Genomic DNA, 21,261 nt, shown 5'->3' with positions numbered 1-21,261 from the left:
ATGTATTTCAGCTTTGATCAAAATACATATGGCATACGTGTAGAAATCAATGTTGCTCCGTAGATGAAGGTCAATCAAATGCCTAACAGAAAAAATATTGAATAGGTTTTAAAAAGATACTGTCATTTTCCCGAAATAAAACCCACTTTCCCTAGAACCCCTAACATCTGATTACTATCTTACTTGGAAAGACTGAAATATATAAATGAAACCTTGTTCTACATTCACAACAGAGGCCTTTGTGGACGCATTATTTTGACAGTATCCAGAATTTACTGAACATTTTCACAGATTCTATTCTGCCTATTTGACAATGATTTCTAAATGATACTGACTCTGAAATACATTATTTTTGGACGAGAATCCAAATTATTTAAATATCATTGCATTCTTTTACCAACTAACCTTCCCGAAGAAGACCTCCAATGGGGTTAATAAAGTGTATCTATCTATCTATCTAATATTGGAGCAAAATTAGTAAACAATCATATTACAGTACTTATACCCACAGAAAATAAGTTTACGCACCAAATAACTCCCAAAACTTTGAAGAGAGACTGAAAGGAATATGAGAGTATTAGTGGGTTTACTTCACTTAAAGAGCTGAAAATATGGAATTCTTCCTTATTAAATATTTGATAAAAAAATATGTATGCATACTATATACAGTATATATAGCTCAATCTGCGCTAGGTTTATTTGACAATAAAGTTGAATGTAAAAGATTCCACGAACTACAGTAAGTGTTATACCAAGGACTGATTATAAACCAAAAACTTAGAGATACCTGACCACAGAACACCTCAAAGACACAAGTCACATAGATTTGAAAAAACAATCTCATTTTTTTTCCAGTAGCAGCAACTATGCTGCTTTTTTAAACTTTTATTCACACAAGTGAAGCATGAGTTGATAAGAATCAATCAGTAGATCGTGGATCCCATGAGTTTTAAAAAGAAAGAAAACTGCAGATTCAAAAATAGGTTTAACAATGTAATAAAAAAAAGTGTGTTAATGATTTACTAGTTATAATAATAATAATTGAAAGTAAATTGAAGAAATACTTTATCTTTAAAAAGGCAACAAAAAAAAAAAGAGTTGTTCTTTTTGGAAGCAGGGAAAGTTTAACAGAGAGTTTGTATTAATGGAGCTTGAAATTGGCCCTATGTGAAAAAAGAATCAAAGCATCTTATCTGACTCTGGCTGCTCCAAAAATAATCATTTCTAATTCTACTTACTAAGGAGTTTATTTCATTTCTGTTCCCGGCTCCGTCAACGCTGACAAACTATTGACTGCACCATTACGTTAACAATCTATTCATCCACACCAAAGGGAAGGAGAAATAAAAGCTGCTAGAAACAAATGTTGGAGGAAATCCAATTCTTAGCTAAACAATAATTTTGTGAATACCGTCATCAGCCTGTCGTGTGCTCTCAAACTACATGTTTGTTCCTTATGTTGTATGAGCTTAAACAATCATTTCTATCTTCATGCAATGCTGTTTAAATGTCCAAAAAAAAACCCATTCCCGACTGCGTCCACTCAGTTGATTACAGCAGCTCCCACTCAGCCAGCGTCTCCGGACATCTTGACATTCAGCAGATATGAGCCGCTACCTAATAATCAAAGCTTTTAATCAAAGTCTGAGTCATTATAATTAATATATGCAAGTGCACTGTATTCATCAGGACACGCTTTCCTCCCCTATGAGGGCGGCGGCGTCACCAAGGAAAAGGGTTAGTCACAGCATGTGTCACTGCCTAGGGTGGGAAAGAGGATTTAGGGATATTTTTGTTGCCAAGTGCCGACGGCCCTGCTCGCCTTTTTTTTCTAAACACAGTCTTTAAATTAGCGTAATCTAACATGTTAACTCTAATGATGACTCACTGAATTGCTAATCATGGTGTCTGGAGTATGACCACTTGAATGTTGACCTGAATAATAATGGTATTGACACGGAAAGTTATGAAACACCATGAATAAAGAAAGACACAATGAATTAATGCTTGAATTCAGTCTGGTCTCATTGTGGTTTTTGCTGTTCAACCCTTGTGTTATCGCTGGGTCAAGGTGACCCAGAACAAATGTGAACCAGAGATTAACCAATTAATTGGTGCATCCAGAAAGTTTCAGAACTTTTTGAAATGGAAAAGCTCTCTTGTGTTTTTTAGAGCCATTTCTGAGCAAATAAACTAACCAACACTGATTTTTGTCAGTATATTTATGTGTCCATCGGTACATTTTGTGGCTGAGAAAATAAAAAAGATGGTACACTGACTTTTACAGTAAGTAATGGCCATAACAGAAATGTGTTTTTTATTTTTAAGTCTCTAACGCATTAAAGTGGTCAACAATCATGTTCTGAAGATCCATAATCGTTTACCGCAAGCTTCCTTCCTATTCTAAGTGTTGTGTTTTTTTTTTGTGTTTGGCCATATTTGCCGGGGGTTAAAAATACAATAATATATAATCACACCTAAGAAGCCTTCAGTGTATTCAGGATGAGTGGTGAGTGCGGAGCCTCAGAAAATTGGAGGGAATTGATCTTTGGATTGTCAAGTTGTTACTAACCACTGTGATAATGTCACATGTCGTGTCAACCTGACTGTCTCTCTGCCTGTAATCAACTATCTTGTAATCTTATTTATCAGATTTAGCTTGTAGCTAGCTAGTAAGCATGAAAATGGATGGGTCTATGACAGGATAAAGACCAAAGGAGCAGACCAACAGCCCTGCCATGAAAGATTCTCCTGTTAAAAATAAGCTAATATCTCATTGCAACCAAAAAATCTAAAACATGAGGCAGTATACAACAAGTTCAGCTTCAAAGCCATACTGAAAAAAAAATGGCTAAGCTTACCCGAAATGCTTAACAAATAATACATATTGAACAGTAAATTAAAAAAGTCAAAGCACTATAAAAGAATGATGTTACTTTACACCAGTTATTGTTTTATATAATTTCAAGCATTTGCTGTGTTTTGCAATGGAGGTCCTTAAAAATAGGATAATGTTTTTTTGGTGGCGTTGGTATCGTAAGGTCTCAGAAGCCACGTTCAAGACCCTTCATTTAGAAATCTTCCTGTATTTAATGGAGACAAAATGCTAAAAAGCAAACAGAGCATTGGAATGAGTAGGAAAGGATCCAAAGGTAAAATACGTACTTTAATGAATACCTGGACATATCATTTTCATTCTGATTAAAACCAATAAATTAAATGCTTCAATGCAAAATAAACAAACAATTAAAATGCAATTTGGAATGGGCAGGAACGAAAGCTACCATCCACTGATACTAACCAACCAAAGAAAATGATTGGTTGGTGGTACAATAGCTTGCATAGGCTAATGTTCTCAGTGTCATTCCAAGGAAGGTTTTAAAAATAAATTAGAGCTCAAATATTGAGCAAGTTACAGCCTTTTAAAAGTCAGAAGTCTTTTTGTCCTTTCAGCTTCTGCCTCATTTTTAAGAATCAGTCGAGATCAGCCCATGAATCTAGCACTATTTGAAGTCCCTGCAAGCATGTTAAATGGACAATTAAACTTAATAGAATAGCCTTTGAATTTTTCATTAGAAATATTTTGTGCAGGTTTGTATCTTGAAAATATCCAGGCAACACTGGGTACTTCAGCAAGTATACCAATATTACTTTAATTACTTTGAGTCAGACAAAAGTTAGCTCTGAAGGGAGAGAAAAGGTGTTTACTGGTGGTGGCTGTTAAAATTTATTGTTACTTTTATTAATTTTGAATTATTCTTTCTTAGTTTGATAATAATCATGAACTCTCTTGTTTCGCTTGAGCATGTGGGTAGAATTGTTCATACTGAGACACTATATTTGCATTCACATTCTCTTGAAAATGGTTTTTTTCTGTCAATATACCCTGTCTACCCGAGAGCTCTAGATTGTAAAGCGTTGTAACCGATCATCGTCGTCTTAGATTATGATTTTGGGGATGTGAAAAATGGCGACACTGATTACAAATCAGACCAGGGGACCCTTTCTTGATATGTTAATTCGATCTCCACACTTTCCGTTGTAACTTTACAAAGTTATTGGGTTTTATTTTTGACTGTGTCTTTGTGTGTTTGTTTTGTTAAGCCTCTGTCTTTTTTGGTAATACAGTATCAGTCTCAATATCCTGAAATGCAACATATGAATCCCAAATATATTTCATTCCATTTAAATGTTTAAAAAATGTTGTGTTTCAGTTGTTGATTATCAGCTTTTTATGTTACTGTTGAGGAAGGTGAAGTCTGCAAACATAGCTCCTTTTAGAAGGCCTTCTCTTTTTCTTTCTCTTTTATTACCACAGACTGTAAAAAGCCACACCTAGAATATTTTTCACCAGTCGCCACTGGGGTTTCATTCCAGATGGAGCTCGAGCCAACCATTCATACCCTACTGTTGTTGATGCCAAGGGTCAGTAGTGAAAGGCAGACGATGATAGAAAGGTAACTTAACTAGCACTCCTACCATCTTTAAATGCACGTGAAACCCTGAAGCACATCAGCTAAGAGCAGCCAACGGTGGTTACACTTAACATAGGCTCAGAAAAAAATGGACAAATGGAAAAGTATTGTCTGGCGTAAGGATCTATGTTGTCTACTCCATGAATGGAGAACTGACAATTTCACAAAAAAGATGGTGTAATGGTGTGAGAAATACTTTCTTGACACACTATAAATGCTCATTGTTGGTGTCGATATCCCTTCCCTCTGTGCGGCGCATCATCTTATGATGGCTGCTTCTCGTCGCGAGGGCCCCCATCATGTCAGGCTGGTTTCTTGAACATGACAATGACTTCACACTCGCTTGAGCGGCCGACACAGTTGCCAGATCGCAATCCAATAAAGCGCCTTTCAGATGTGCCGGGCAAATCTGCCGCTACCGTGTGATGCAATCCTATCAGCATGAACATCTGAGAAATGGTTTAACACCTGGTTGGATTGTGGCCACGGAGAACCGAGGCAGTTCTGAAGGAGGCAAACCGTGCAAGCCGTGAGTAATAATGTGGCCGATGATGTCTTTGTTTTGAATGACTGCTTTCACCCGAAAGAAGAAGCATCTATCGGAGTGTCAGAATTGTAATTGAGAAGACCCTCTTGACCCCTTCTATGACCCGGTCTAATTGATCCACCGCAAATTGCTTACTATCACCATGTAATCAATATCAATCTCATTGTGCTTGTCCGTCACCGTTAGGATATTATTCATGTTATTTAGAGATAGCTGTGGAACCCAAAATCAAAAATGAAGCTGGTTTTACAAAATGTACAAACAAAAGCGGTAGATTATTAGTAATTGGTGGTTGGGAGTGGAGCCTTATGATGAAACATGTCGAGTTGACTGTTGTTAATTATTATTCATTTATAGTCCGTAGTTAATATCTTATGATGTAATTAAATTATTATTTTATTGGTGGTTTTTCCTTTTTGTTTTCTGTTGTAAGTACCGCCTGATTTAAACGTAAAATACATAAAGATATAGGACCCGGATGTTTGGTTGTTATTAGGTTTGAACCGAAGATTAGGCCACAGAAAAATTGCAAATGGATAGTATATTCAGCCAAAGGTGCATTTTTTATTTGGGGAAAAATACTTTAGAAATGAAACCAAAACCAGATGACGAAAGTTAAAGCTGTTAGAAGTGCGCGCTACCCTGGATATAGTCAACATGTATTTTAATACTTGATTTAATACTTCGGAAAAACAAACATATAGTGATACTTCGGAAAAACAAACATGTCATGATGGCCTGAGCATACAATAGAACAGCATTTTGTTTCACAAGTGACCTATGACGTAAACCTCAGCAACAGTGAGCCTTTATAGAAAAGTTTCTCTTTTTTTTGTCCACTTTAAGCAGCTACCTATAGCGATCAGCTCCTCCGATGCACCTGTTACGTTGTATAACGCCATTCATGTAACACTAAACCAACTGATACATATTTTCAATTCCGTGATTCATTTATTCCTTGATCCATGAATATCGTCTTACTCAATAACAATGTCTTGATTTTAGTGACGACCCAGTTGTAGCCATGAATCCAAAGGGAATTAAAATTTGCATCATCATTTCAGTGTTTCGGTTTCCGGCATTATGTACCTCATTTCGGCTTCACATTTTTTGCCAAGAATTCTCATATCAGTGCATCCCTGGTTGTTATTCATCAGGTCTTCAAGAAGGCCTTACTTGTTTATCTGCCATAATACATCAAATATGTTGGTTAAATGGTGAAATTGCAGTGATTCATATATAACCACGGATATACATGAGCTTTTATGGACGATTCTGGACTCTGGTTTCATTTTCTAGACTGGCTTTATGTCACATGTTTATTCCATGAGAGGAAAAATAAAGCAGCTAGACAAGAGGTTAGTTCTCCAGATGAAATTTCCATATTTATTACTTGAAATCCTACAGGGAGATGAATAGAATGCCAATGATTGCACCGACTCACTCAGAATACTATGCATATGAGGCTTGCCCTGGAAGATCGTCGTCGCTATCCTTTACAGTTCAACGTAATGACCTGCGCTAATGACGGATTCTGGGATTCCCTTGATTTGGTTGTGAACATGCTCATCACATGATCAACATAGTCGGGTCACTCAATCTACGTTCACATATTCCAATGTATTGTATTCATTCAAATGTATTGAAATAATCTCCCTGGTGGTCTTCTGTCTGGTTGTATACGAGGGAGCAGTCTTGAGAGATTCCCAAAGTGGAAGGATGTTTTGAGGTGAGGGTTTTTATTTTTCTCCTCCTACCCATCTCTCCTCGTGAAATATTTTCCTCATTTGCAAGAACAAGATTGAAACGCAGTGTGATTGGCTCACTTCTCCAGTTCTCCACAAATAAAAACCACTGAATCACGTTTTGTGTTTACACTTCAGAACATGATTGTGATTCTGAATCTGTAACATAGAACAGAACTTGCATTTAAAAAAGATGGGCGGCCATGACTAGTAATCTTATACATCTTATACAGATCTATTTACCTTAAGGCTCACAGATCTGGCATTCAGGTCCATTCAACATTTTAAAAGTTAATTTTTTGCAGATCTGAGACTTTGCGTTGCTTTTTGGTAAAGGTCACATTTGAGGATAAGATGAAAAGCTCCGGTTTAGATAATGCAAGATAGGCCTCTTAAAGCGACAACATGGGGTAAAAGAAGATTTAAAGTTCACCCAAAAAGTCACTCATTTTCTACTCACCATCATGTCAAATGAGAATCTGGATTACTTTTAGAGTTGTAGACAAAAATGTATGTCCATTTTAATGTAGCGTCTTTGTCTTCATCTTCGTCCAAAACGACACTTAACAATATCAATCTCCATAGTACTTAGTATAGTTAAGACTATTGTGACAGTTTATTTTCGTGTCTGAACAAGAAGGAGCTGTTTCGCCTACTTACTTTCAAAACTAATCATGGTCAGGCTCCTCCTTACATCAGTGAGTCAAAATGATACACAAACAGGAAGTACATGATACACAGACAGGAAGTACTCACAGGACTCAAAAACATCTTCACAAGGCAAATACACGTGGTTTTCCAATGAGCCTCAACAAGGATTATTATGTGGGGAAATACTTTGCTAGCTGTTGACATTTCAATGCATAGGTGATAAATTGATTTAAAACAATGTGTATGCGTTTTTTATTTTATTGCCTAACATTCAAAAGAAAATAGTAGTAGAGGTTGACTAATACTGGATATCCTTCCAAAATTCCGTTCCTCAAGAAGTTTTAGTTGAATTATACATTAAAGGTAGATCACACACCTATTCATGTTCTGGACTCTCTCTTTATTTGGAATCTCTTCCTTAGCTCAGGGTTGTACACGTGATGTATTTAGGAACTGGTTACCCCTGAATTACACTGGATGCGTATTCATTACATGTATGTTCTGCTTCGTATTGGCTCAGTCAGACATCCTGTTGTAATTTCAACCTCAAAACTATAAAAATACTTTGGAAAATACTTTTCCATGGAGGACTGAACCATTGTTACTCAAGTCTGTATTATATATTGGAGCATCCTAAAGTCCCTTGACTCCTTGGAGAGGAACGAAGGATTATGCAAGTACTCTATTTTCAACCATTGAACATTTAATTGACTCTTACACTCTTCTTAAACATTGATCCTTCATTTAGTTTTTTGGAGTTTTTGATTTTGGTTTTAGTTATTATTATCATGTCTCTTTGGAGAAAGGGTTCACTTTTCATGTTTGGGCATGTCCATGCGAGGACCTGGGTCGGATGGGGTCCAGGTTGTTATTTAATACACCAGCGTTAATCTCTTTATACTCTTATAATCTTTATACTTGTCTTTTTTGTTCAGTTTATTGATGTTTTTAGAGGTATTTACCAAAGGAATGTTTTTAATAAAAAAAGACAATATCAGTGTCAATTAAGTAACTAATCATTTGTTGAAATAAAATGAAATAAAATTACAAATGAAATAGTATACATTTTACTTGGGGTGACAATATTATGTTGGTTCAATTTCATTTTTAACTTGCGTTGCTACTCTGAGCAAAGCTTTTGAAGGCAACCAAACAACGGAGCCGTTGAACACTTACGAAGCCAGTGCAAATACTCTCATTGATTTAATAAAAACCTATCGTCTCCGACAGAGACAGAGAACAAATACGAGATAGAAAACAAATACGCATCCAGTGTAATTTCAGGGATTAATGTCCCAGATTTGTATCCTTGACAAAGAAATCGAGACTAGAAACGTTGGACACAGTATATTAAAAATGCCAAACATTTTCTTTTTTTAATTGTTCAAATTGTATCTTAAAAGAAAAGTCACTAATCAGTTTTTTCTCCGGGAATAGAGCGTGGGTTTACGTTTCCTGACATCCGGAATCACTTTAATGTTGACTTGTTTAGCGGCATTAAGCAGGAAAATATGCTGTTGGAACTTCCTAGATTTCTGCTGAGACCTGACACTTCTGTCTCTGCTGGGAATTATCCTTGAGCGCATCCTTTTTCTTTTGTTTCATTAATCACCAAACACAGGCTAATTGGAAGTTTAAAGAAATAATAGTAGATTCATCATTTGCAGTTTATGAGAAGAGAAAGAAATCCCTGTGTTATCCATTCAGGCTTTTTTAAAAAAAAAGAAAAAAGGTATATTTACCTCAACAGATTTGCATGTAAATTAAACATATTGACGCGCTCTATATGTGGTGCACCGCAAATTCATCTCGCCTCCTTTATCGCTTGGAATGAACGACAGCTGGAAACCCCCGCTGCTCCGCCCCTTTACAGAGGAAACTAATTAGCAGGATTCCTCTTGTCATCGCCGCCACCAGAGGAGAATTAACCAGGTCTCAAAGGTGGAGCGGTAAAACCGAGAGCTTCTCTTTCACTCCCTCATCGATGCTCCATGAGCTGACTTGTGTTTGGGCTTCTCTAAATCAGGGTATCCCAAAACTTTTCCCTGTGAGGGCACCGTTACTTTTCCCTTTCATGATAGGGGCTGTTTGTAACAGAAAATGTGTGCAAATAAACTATACAATTAAACAGAAGACCACAGAAAAAAAGGTCAGGAAATAAATAATAACACTATTAATGAAATAAACAATAACCAAATAATGCTCTTTGAGTTCTTAACAGATATGTTCTGGTAGTGGCGGGCCGTGCATTTCACACATAGGCTTTCAATAGCGCATGTTTGAATGAATCCACCTCTCAATGACTACTTTAAGGTTCTTTACACACCACAGGGATCTGGCCGTGTACCGTTATAGGTCAATAAGACGATTAGATCATCATCAAATGAAAACAACATCAGTGCATTAAGTAAGTAAGTAAGTCATTTTTATTTGTATATCGCTTTTCCAGACCAGGGTCACAAAGCGCTTCAAACAATCAAAACAATATTCTATAAAGTATCTTTAAAGATCAAGATACAACTGATAACACAATAGGAGTTCCAGAAAATCAAGGAAAAGCCTGAACAAATAAAAACGTCTTAAGATGTTTCTTAAAGGAGTCAGTAGACTCCATCAATCGCAAAGAGAGAGATATTAAATCAAAACATCACTCCCATTTACAGTCTGTGTGGTTTCCATGGCCACGACACACACGCTCTGCATCGCTTATTATTATTTTCAGAGCAGATTTTCCTTAGTTTTTAACAACTGTTTCAATGAAACATCACATCATTTTTTTAAATGATGGCGCCACCTACTGACTTTTAAATGACATGACACTGCTTCATCAGCCCATCACTATAATTTCCCATTGCCTTTTATGCCACCTGAACAATATCAGAAAGGAATATTGAAATATATATATATATATATAATATATATATATATATATATATATATATATATACAAGGTAAGGTAAGGTAAAACTTTATTGATCCCTCAGGAGGTCTTCTTTGGGAAATTGTTTTTTTCCAATAGCCACAGAAAATACAGCAATTTTTTATTTAAAAAAAATCAAAATAAAATAATAATAACAAAGAGAAATAAAGAGAAGATAATACAATCTAAGTCTAAATATAAAGATAAAGAACATAGATAATTTTGACAAAACTACAGAATACTATTTATAGTTTTAGTGGGTTAGTTATTTTTTATAGTAGCTAAAGAAAAAGCAAGATTACAAGTTAATGTTCCATGGATTTTTTTTTCTTTGAAAATGTCTTATCTTTTATACCACTGCTCTAAATGTTTGTTCATGTGCGTTGAAATTTAAAAAAAAAAAATGAAACTGTGATGAAGCTAAATTGAAAGGGATGAATTAAGATTTAAATTAAGTTAAAAAAAAAGAACGAAGACAGTTTCAAAAGCCGCCGTCCTTCCTTCCTCCCGCCTGTATTGAAAATGTGTTCCGCGTGCTCACGTCTGTATGTCAAGCAATTATATTAAAATGCAGCACTTGGCAGAGCAAAAATGTTTCTCAAAGACAATTTCTCACTTTGAAATGTTTCTTGCCTGCAGCCTACAATAAATGAGGCTCCACTGAGGAGGCAATAACTTTTGTCAACAACACACAGATTATAAGCTGTTTATGTGCAGTATGTGGTGAAACAACATCCTACAAAGCAGCCACATTAAAAGCAGCCTTTGTACTGACACATTGCAATAATGTATCAGGTTCAAACAGAAGTTAACTGGAAGCCGGCGTCTTAAATAAATTACCAATTCGACTGGCATGCCAGGTGCTCTATTTGTTGTTGTTTTTTTTCTCTCGGTAGTTCCCGTTTTTATTTCTGCGACTAAAAATGGAATAACTGCGAGTGAATACAAAATTAAAGAGGCTGCAACTTTGAAATGGTTGAATGCGCGAAGGTGCACTCAAAGTTAGGCAGGAAAAGAGCACTATGGGAGCAGACCTTTACAAAAAAGATAGCATTAAAGGATATATCAAAGGAGGAGAGCATATCATTTATTCATCAGGAGTGGAAAAAGCTAGGAGAGTGGATGAGTAAACAAAGGTAAGATGGAAGCGCAACAGCAGTTAAAAGTCATCTGAATAGCGTCGATGAAACCGAATCAAACTCCGAGTAAATGTTTTTCTTTTGTTTGTTTGAACGCCCACACTGTTGCCAAAAAGATTAGCGTCTATAACAAGACAACACAGAGAAGCTTAATTCAGATGACCCGCTCAAGCTGCGGGGCGTCCACAACCAGTAGCATCAGTGTTTGTGTGTTTGTTTCTACCACAAAGGTCAACTTCCGCACATTTACAACGTCGCTAGTGTTTACTTCAGTTTGCAAACATGTATCCTCTCGAATTTTCTGTAATTCCTGATTACACGCAGGAACACAAACACACACACACACATACAGAGAGACACAGACACAGAGAGAGAGAAACTGAAAAAAGACACACATACAGAGAATAAAGAAAAAACACACAGACAGAGAGACATAGAAACACAAACAGACAGAGAGAGACAGAGACAAAAAACGGACACACAGGGACACAGATAGAACACACACACACACACACACACACACACACACACACACACACACACACACACACACACACACACACACACACACACACACACACACACACACACACACACACACACACACACACACACACACACACACACACACACACACACACACACACACACACACACACACACACACACACACACACACACACAGAGAGAGAGAGAGAAACTGAAAAAAGACACACATACAGAGAATAAAGAAAAAACACACAGACAGAGAGACATAGAAACACAAACAGACAGAGAGACAGAGACAAAAAACGGACACACAGGGACACAGATAGAAGACACACAGACACAGACACACACACACACACACACACACAGAGAATAAGAAAAAATACACACACACACAAGAAAACAAACACAGAGACACAAAAAAAGTGACACAAACAGAGATACAGAAAAAAGAAAGACACAGAGAAACGGAAATAAAGAAACACACACAGAGATACTGAAAAAAAAAAACACACACCCATAGATATGGAAAAAAAGAAACGCACACAGATACAGAAAAAAAGAAACACACAAAGAAACAGGAAAAAAGAGACACATACAGAGATACAGAAAAAAAGAGATACACAGAGATACAGAAAAAAAAGAAACACACACAGAGATACAGAAAAAAAAGAGACACACACAGAGACACATAAAAAAAAGAGACACACACAAAGATACAGAAAAGAAAGAGATACACACAGAGATACAGAAAAAAAACACTAAGAGATACAGAAAAAAAGAAACACAAAAAGAAACAGTCTCTGTCTCTCTATCAAAAGAAAAACACATACAGATGGAGACACAGAAGAACACACACATAGACACAGAACAAGACACACACTTACCCCGACTAAGAAAGAGATAGAAAGAGAAAAACACACTTACAGGAACACATAAAAAAGACTTACACACATGTACACAAACCCAACAACAAACCCAACGACACATACAACAGTCGGACTCAGGAGTTGTAAAGAGTTCAACAGAGAGAGTCGAAGGTGACTATGTTTCTACTGTAACACATTAATCGCTGCACAGAGACGACAATCCTAACAGGTTTTTCAAGGTAAACGTCATTTCTAACGTATCAAGACGGCTGAAGGTGGAATCATTGGTTTGTTAACAGAACAAAGCTTGGACGGCGTCGCTCAGAATATGAGAAACGATAAGAACATGTTTTATTAGTTTCACAGGTGGGAATATTCATAACAAAAGGGGGGATGAAAATATTATTACAAGGCAGAAGGTGAGGAACACAAAGGACGAGTCGAGTGATGTCAAGCAAACGTGCTTATAAATAAAGTATGTTGCACTTACACCGCGACACGAGTTTCATTTGACGCCACGTCACATATAGAAACTGCCTTGAGCAGCCGAGATATTTATATATCAGTAAGTATAGTATAGTTATTCTGTCTTTGATTGTTTCTCGACTTAATTAAACACGATAACAGGACATAGAAGGAATACAATCTGTAAGTACACATTTATGATCAATAATATCATTTAATTCTGATTTTATTTTAAATACTGCCATAATCTTTAAATCGATTAACACAATTTTATAAAAAAGTAAAAAAGTAAGTATAATATAATCGTGTGAATGTGGACAAAAAAAACCCACAAAAGTAATACTGATAAATACAGTTAAATATTTATATTATTAAATTATTTATTATTATTTTATTATTCAGTTATTTTGTACTTGTATCGTTTCTCATTTTAATTTAAAAAGAAAACAAGAAGTAAAGGGGGATGAAAACTTTCAATACAAATGTATGATTTGATTAAAATAAAACAAGATTCAAATAGCAAAGAATTAATATTTAGACTCAATTTAAAGATATTTATGGAGAAAATAAATATTTTAATTGAAAAAAACAACATTATCATACTGTTAATTAAACAAATTGGAAAGCAAAAAAAAATAAAATAAAAAGAATACAGGTTAAATACAAATACATATTATATAACGACTGGACTTATTTGTGAATGTCATCAAAAAATATCACCCAAGCTCTTTCTACAATTTCGATCTCATGACTCATAAATAAATACACACATGTGCATTATATATGCTCTACATAGCGAAAAGAGAGTGCTGGTGTAGCAGTAGCATATTTTTAAACTCCAATAATAACCCTATGAATAACAGCAACTCGTATTGTATTATTTTTAAAGAAGCCCACTTGATAAATTACTGTCCAGTTATTGCAACATTAATGTTAAACATGTGTTTTAGTTTTTAGTAGTACATGTTGAATTAAAATCGTTGCGACGTCTTTGAATAAATAAAAGACGCGGTTTATTCATAATATCCGGCCGGTGTGTAGTCGCACAAAGACACGAGTTAATCATTGATCAAGTGTTCAAGGTTTGTGTGCGTAACACTTAATATTGTGACATTAAAATAAAACCCTAGAGTCGGCGGAGACTCACACCTCCCTCCTCTTCCTCTTCCTCTCTGGTCCTGACAACAGAAGCCCTGATTTCCCCACCTGCAAAGTCTCCATCTGCTCTACCCGTGCACGGCTTGACAGAGAAAAAAAAGAAAAAAAAGCTTCAAAACGCTGAACACAATCAAGCCAACCTTGACAATTACACTCCATGACAGTTTGTATTTGATGCACTTTGAGTGCGATCGTCTCTTGAATACATTCATTAATGCCACACGGGGAATAACAGTGGATCCACTCCAGAGTCGGAGCCCCAAAAAAAAGAGCGAAATGAAAGTCCCCCCCCACAATAAAGTAAATGAGTAGCTTTTAAAAAAAAAAGTGCATTTCGGAACAAGCACAACCTCTCGTGAAGATTTATGGGTCGGTCGTGAAGTGAATCTTCCAGAGGTGACGGAAGAATGAGGGCACTTTAAATCCCATTAGTATCCAATCAAAAGTCATTTCTCACTCTTGATATTTCTCTCAGTTGCATCGTCCCGAGATGGACGTGAAGTCCCGAGAGCCGCTAATAAAGTATCGGCGGCTGACAATGGCGGGCGTGCGAGGGTCACGTATTTCTCTTCATTAAGAAATAAATAATTCAAAGGAATCATATGAATAATTTTCTCCCTAATGGATATTGCATGCTGAGGGGAAAGGATTTCCAGCTCTGGATTTTAAAAATTGAACATGTGAAATGATGCGTCGCTATGTGACAAAGTGATTTTTTTCATTTTTTTTTTTCCAGAGGCTGAAGGAAATAGAAAGCATGGGAAAGATGTAAAAACTATAAGGACGAGGGACTTAGAGTGCAAAGACAGGCCACCACTTCACACCGTTTGACAACATCCCACTTCTGACGCCACAGAGTGCTTGTAGCTTGACTTAAGTGTGTTTGGGTTTGAGTCGAGTTTAAAACCATCTCGTCATTTGATGATCACTCGGAAAACATACGGGAAGTAGAAGAAACCAAACTCAGAAATCTTAAACGCTAAATATATTTCCTTTGGTCCACAAGTTTTTGGGGAATTTGCAGATTCATTTAAGGTCAACTGATGTGAAAAACCAACTCTCCTGACTCACTCACATGCTTCAAATGTTGAAGTCTTCCTCTCCAAGATGCAGTAAGTCCCTCATCATGACCATGTTTTCAACTTATTACTTTATATAAAGTTCTTCCACGTCTGAAATCTTAGCGAACAAGAGGTTATGAGAGCAGAGTCCATTATGATGTAATAATGGCTTCACTCCTCCTCCAGCCAGCTGTGATCACACCCTGCTTTGTTTATACAACGAGTCCCTTGGAGATGGAGACTTCAGGGATTCATGCCTTTCGGTGACTAACCCTTGGTGCTTGATGCAATTTGTGTGTTTCAGCATTTGTCCGTGTGTGTTTATGTGTTTGTTTGTGTTTATGTGTATGCATGTGTCTGAGCTTGGTTGTGTGTGTATTTGTCTGTGTGATACTGTGTTGTTCGTATCATGTAAATGTGTATAAATCTGTGTGTGTCCACGTGTCTTTGTGTACGCATGTTTGCATGTGTGTGTCTGTTTGTTTGTGTTTCTGCATTTATCTGTGTGTATGTCCGTGTGTGTCTGACTAACTGTGTGTAAGTGTGTAACAATGTGGTTGTGTGCGTCTTTCTGTGTGTCTGTATGTGCCTGTGTGTATGTGTGTATGTGTGTCTTTGTGTTTATTTGTCTATATGTGTGTATAACTGTGTGTTTGTTTGTGTTTATGCGTGTATCTGAGCTTGGTTGTGTTGCGTTTTGTTTACGTCATATATGTGTATAAATCTGTGTATGTGTCTCCACGTGTCTTTGTGCACGCATGTTTGCACATTGTGTTTCTGCATTTGTCCATTTGTGTGTGTGTGTCTTTGCATTGGTGTGTCTTCCTGTGTGTAAGTGTGTTTGTGTGCGACAATGTGATTGTATGTGCGTGTGTTTGTATATGTATGCATGTCTGTGTGCGTCTTTCTCAGTTTCCGTCTGTGCCTGTGTGTAGGAGTGTGTCTCTGTGTCTCTATATGTGTGTAGGTGTTTGTGTGTCTATATGTACCTTATGCGCCTGCAGGTGTGCATGTGTGTGCGTTAACGTGCAGAGCATGTAAACAGCAGCATACGTGCAGAGCAGCATATCTGACCAGGCCCTTCAAAAAGTGACCTGCCCGGAACATGGTCGCTGTTGCTGGAAAACCAAAAAGAGCTATTGAAACATTGTTTTCACGGGACGAAAAGGTTAGAGTCTCCGATAAAGGTCAGACATTTCTATAAGTACGACACAAAAGTCAAGCGCCGATGAGAGACCAGACACAGGCTTGTTGAAAAGTGTCTGAAGACAGTCACAGTCTACAGGATATTTTGCTGGAATATTCCGCCGTTTGAACAGCGAAAAGTAATTAAAACAAAAAAATTAAAACCGTGTTTCAACCCATAAAAATCCACGACTTGGATTGAATATGAAAAAATGGAAAAAACACAAAACATATGGCTGTCAGGTGTGGAAATTGCTTCCGCCTCCCATCTGTCTGAAGATAGAATTCTAGTCATCACAAGTCCAAGATGGTGTATCACAGATTGCATGTTGAGAATGCAGCTTGTCAGCCCCGGATCACACGGATATGACAACCAATGGAAATTCAAACGGCATTTCAGATAAGTCACGCGAACGCTACACAACGTCATCGGTTGCTTGAAATCAATCTCTTTTTTTCGACCAAACGTATCATCTCGCTGTCGAGTGTTTCGCCGACACACCTCGCAAAAGGACGGAGGGCCTCGTGACCGGATTTACAACCGATGATGCGACGGCCCTTTTTTAAAAAAATCTTGTTTTCAACCCTTGTGATACTACCTGCATCCAGCAGCAGCGCATACAATATGCATATGTTATCAAAGTGAAAATCTGCCATGAAAGTTTAATGCAGAGTGGAATGGAGAGAGAAGCAGAAGGGGAAAAAAAAAAAAGAGGCTGATTTGCTGAGGGCGATGTGGAATTGTTTGAGCGAAGCGTAACGGACAAGAAACCGGAAACCTTGATGAAGGAATAATAAAAAAAAAAAAGAAAAACAATTGCTGAGGGCATTTGCAATTCACATGTGAAGATCCACCACAGCAATTATAACATCCCACCAAGTCAGGACATGGAATCCACAAACACATGCTTTGGAAAAAAAAAGAGTCGCCGCTGGCCTTGGGTCTCGGCAGCTCAGGTGCCGACTTAATTCCACCTTTTTCTTTTTTTTTTTGTGGAAGAGTTGTAAGCTCGGCCAGTTGCAAATTACTACCTCTGCGATCGCTTGATGTTATCGGATCTGTTGTCCTTCGCGCTATAGTCTCTTAATCGTGTTTTAATTGCAGCCATGTTTTCCCTGAGAGACACTTCTCATCCTCCCCCCCTCCCATTATTTCTTTTTTTTTTGTAATGCAGCATGAAAACGCTGCTCACTCCGAAGTGTCCTGGAGCAACAGTGAAGTTTGACCCCGCCTTCATGCAACCTATTTAGAAATCTGATTGCCCCCCGATTTACCTCCATACACCAGACAGCATTAGTCCGCACCAGTGCTGGAGTTGCTAGGCAACTGAAGACACTCGCTGCAGACTGAAATGATTTTTTTTTTTTTTTTTTTTTTGTTCAAGGAAAGACCTTATATAATACTTGCAAGCAAATTTCCTTAAATGGAAAACCACTGTAGTGATAAGGATAGCGTAGTCAGCACAATTATCTATACAAGCCACTTTTTTTTTCAACACAGAAGTTAAATTCTTCATTGATTTCCAGTTAAGATGCGGTAAAAGAAAACTTCAAAAGTAATAATAAGAAGAACAAGGAAAGCATTTTGATCGCACGTACGTCTTCCTTTTTTACATTTTTTTAACCAAAATACTTTATTATTAATTGCAAAAACTTTCCCCACTGGCTATTGATCTAGCATCCCTGTCATGAGTGACATCACTTTTGCTTATTTTGAAGCTAAAAAAACAATTAAAAAAAAAAAAATGGCACAATATTTATTAATAAAAAAGATTATAATTATAATCATTTTGACCGCTAGTCGTAATGAACACAATTTAAAGTAAAAAAAAAAGGCAAAATCTAAAAAAAAGTACCACAACGCAAGCACTGTGATAGCACATACCTCTGCCAAGAAGCTTTTTATAAATGTTTTTAAAAATCCATAATTTCAAAAAAGTTTTGTTTGCTCACAGAAAACATATTTTTTAAACCGGGAATTTCGTGAAGAAAGTGACTAATCCACCTTAGTCGCTCAATTCCACCCGCTTTTGTTTGTTGTAAACTTTCTCCTGCACGTCGAGTTGCAAATTACTACCTCTGTAATCGCTTGATGTTATCGGATCTGTTGTCCTTCGCGCTATAGTCTCTCTATCGTGCTTTAATTGCCGCTCTGCTAATTCTAATTCGCTCCGCTGCTTCCAGAGTCCCCGACTAGTCTAAGCTAGCAAACACAACTTTTGTCCAACGCACAAAAATAAACACATTTTTTCATAACATTAATTTTTAAACTGTTATAAGGTTTTTTTTTTTATCTTTATGGAGCTTAACACATAAGTAGCAGCAGTAACAAAGCCATACAAGTGAAAAGACAAAACATTAAAAACTTCTAAATCTTTTAAAATTTTCATGAAAATATTGCCATCATGTTAAAATGTCCAAAATAAAAAGTGTTTGAGGAAAATTTCCCGCACATACTACACAAAAGAGAAAATTGTTTTTAGAAATAAAATAATTAAAATGAACTAATCATTGAATCATCAGTGTTTTGGCCCTCGACTTGAACTGCTTAAAAAAAAGTGGCCCCTTGTGTGATTGAGTTTGACACTCATTATGAGGAAAAAACAGCTTGTTATAGTTTAAATCAAGATATCTAAACATTTTCCATGTTTCTTCTTGATTATATCTTCATTAACCCTTGCTTTATCCCAGGGTCACAGTGACCCCAAGGTCGGAAAACACCTGGACCCAGAGGGAAAATAAAGGATTTCACAAACACATTGTTTTAGGGGCTCCGGGTCACCTTGACCCCTCAGATAACACAAGGGTCAGTAGCTACAATATGTGCCGACAAAAACTGCCTTATATCTCTTCATTACATCTAGAGCTTCAGGTTTCCCCCGTACTACTTTATTAACAATCATAACCTGCTTCCGTTTATTCTTCGAGCTCCAGCCTGGATCATTTGTTCAGTGCAGAAAACACAAGTATCTAAAGTTAAAGTGAGCTGCACTGCAGCACAAATCCAACGCTGCAATCTCAGTCGAGTCGAGGACGGTGATTCATCAAGTCAACATAATATCTGGGTCGTCAGAGAAACCAGTAATTACCATTTGCTATATGCCGTCCTATGCAGCGTTGGGCCCCATGGGAAATAACGGGGTGAAAGGTCAAAGAGTGCAGGATTCCACGCTGTGCGTGACCTACACAAACCTGAAGGAAATGGAGCGCCTGTAGGCTGCACATGCACTTGTATTTGCACGGATTAACCAAGAGTGGAGGAGCTCATAGAAATACATATTCATTACCCTGCACTGCCCACATCTCGCTTAATCTATCATGAAGACAAATTAACATTACTCACGATTCTGCGTGATTATCCGTGAGCTGACAGTGGCATCTACTGGCCATTGTTATGACTGCATGTTAGATGACATTTTTATGTCTAATTTGTTTTATTTTTAGTGCTCCCTTGAAGGTAAAATGGTTCATCTAACATCTGTTCAACTTCAATTAATCTGGAATTTTAATCGTTTAGCTCGTACACAAAGGATTTGGATTTAACCAAATTAAAGCAAGATCATTTTAGAATGTGTTCTATAGAAGTGTAAGATGACGCCTCGAAATTATACACGACATTACATATTATTTATATTATTATTATTTATTATAATATTAGTTTCTAAATCCAATTTCTTCTGCATCGATGGTCAATACATCAAAGTATTATCACTTCACAGAAAACACCATGTCCAACCCAATAACATTAGATTGCTATTTCATTGAAAATATGTTTAAAATTATGTGTTGTATTTGATTCTGAGATAAAAAAATATATATATATTTTCTCTCATTTCAAAGAGAAAACATAGTATTATCTTGTTGATGCTTTTAATTATTTTAAGATAAAAAAAAAAGAAAATACATGACAATTATTTAAAAGAAAAAGTGATTGTTAGTGATCATCATTCACATTGATTATCAGAATCAGAATAAAAGCTTTTGATTCTAATTCTTAGCCTGAGCATTATAATTATGTAATGATAATAAAGTATTACTTTTGACCGCTAGATGTCAGTGCAAAACCACTAATCTAAGAACTGTATGCGTATTCTTGGTTTAATAGAGGTTAATAATCTTTTATTTAATGTGTTTTAAAAGTAAAATCTTCACACAAATAACGTATAAACTTTTATCTGATCACTTGAATAGTTGATATATTTTGACATTTATATGAATAATGTTTCCTCTGATCTCCAAAATAAATCTAACATGGTACACAGTAAAGATTTGTATTTGTGATACCAGAGCAGTATTTTGTTATGAACGCATTAACATCCTGCACATTTGCATTTTAACAACATCAAACAATGGAACAAAAACAGACATGAATACTGGGTGAGCCTTGTTTGTGAGGAATAATCTTCTGTCGGCTTTGATGGGAAGATTTACAAAAATGATCAATCAAAGGTTGGAAGTTACAGATGTGAGGATTTCACCTCCAAGTTTAGTTTTCTTATAAGCAGTAAATGGATGATCATTTAAAGAAAGTAATACGCGATTCACTTGGAAGTTGAA

At 36.6% G+C, this 21,261-nt stretch overlaps 1 pseudogene; it reads left to right on the top strand.

Annotated features, from left to right (window-relative positions):
- LOC148071846 (uncharacterized) overlaps positions 1-19,920 on the top strand; it is a 57,994-nt pseudogene extending 38,074 nt beyond the window's left edge.
- The last annotated feature ends 1,341 nt before the right edge of the window (positions 19,921-21,261 follow it).

The sequence above is a fragment of the Callionymus lyra genome, chromosome 9, assembly GCF_982586985.1.
Source record: "Callionymus lyra chromosome 9, fCalLyr1.hap1.1, whole genome shotgun sequence".
NCBI lineage: Eukaryota > Metazoa > Chordata > Actinopteri > Syngnathiformes > Callionymidae > Callionymus > Callionymus lyra.
The sequence above is the reverse complement of the archived record's forward strand: the minus strand, read 5'-3'. Positions and strand labels throughout refer to the sequence as shown.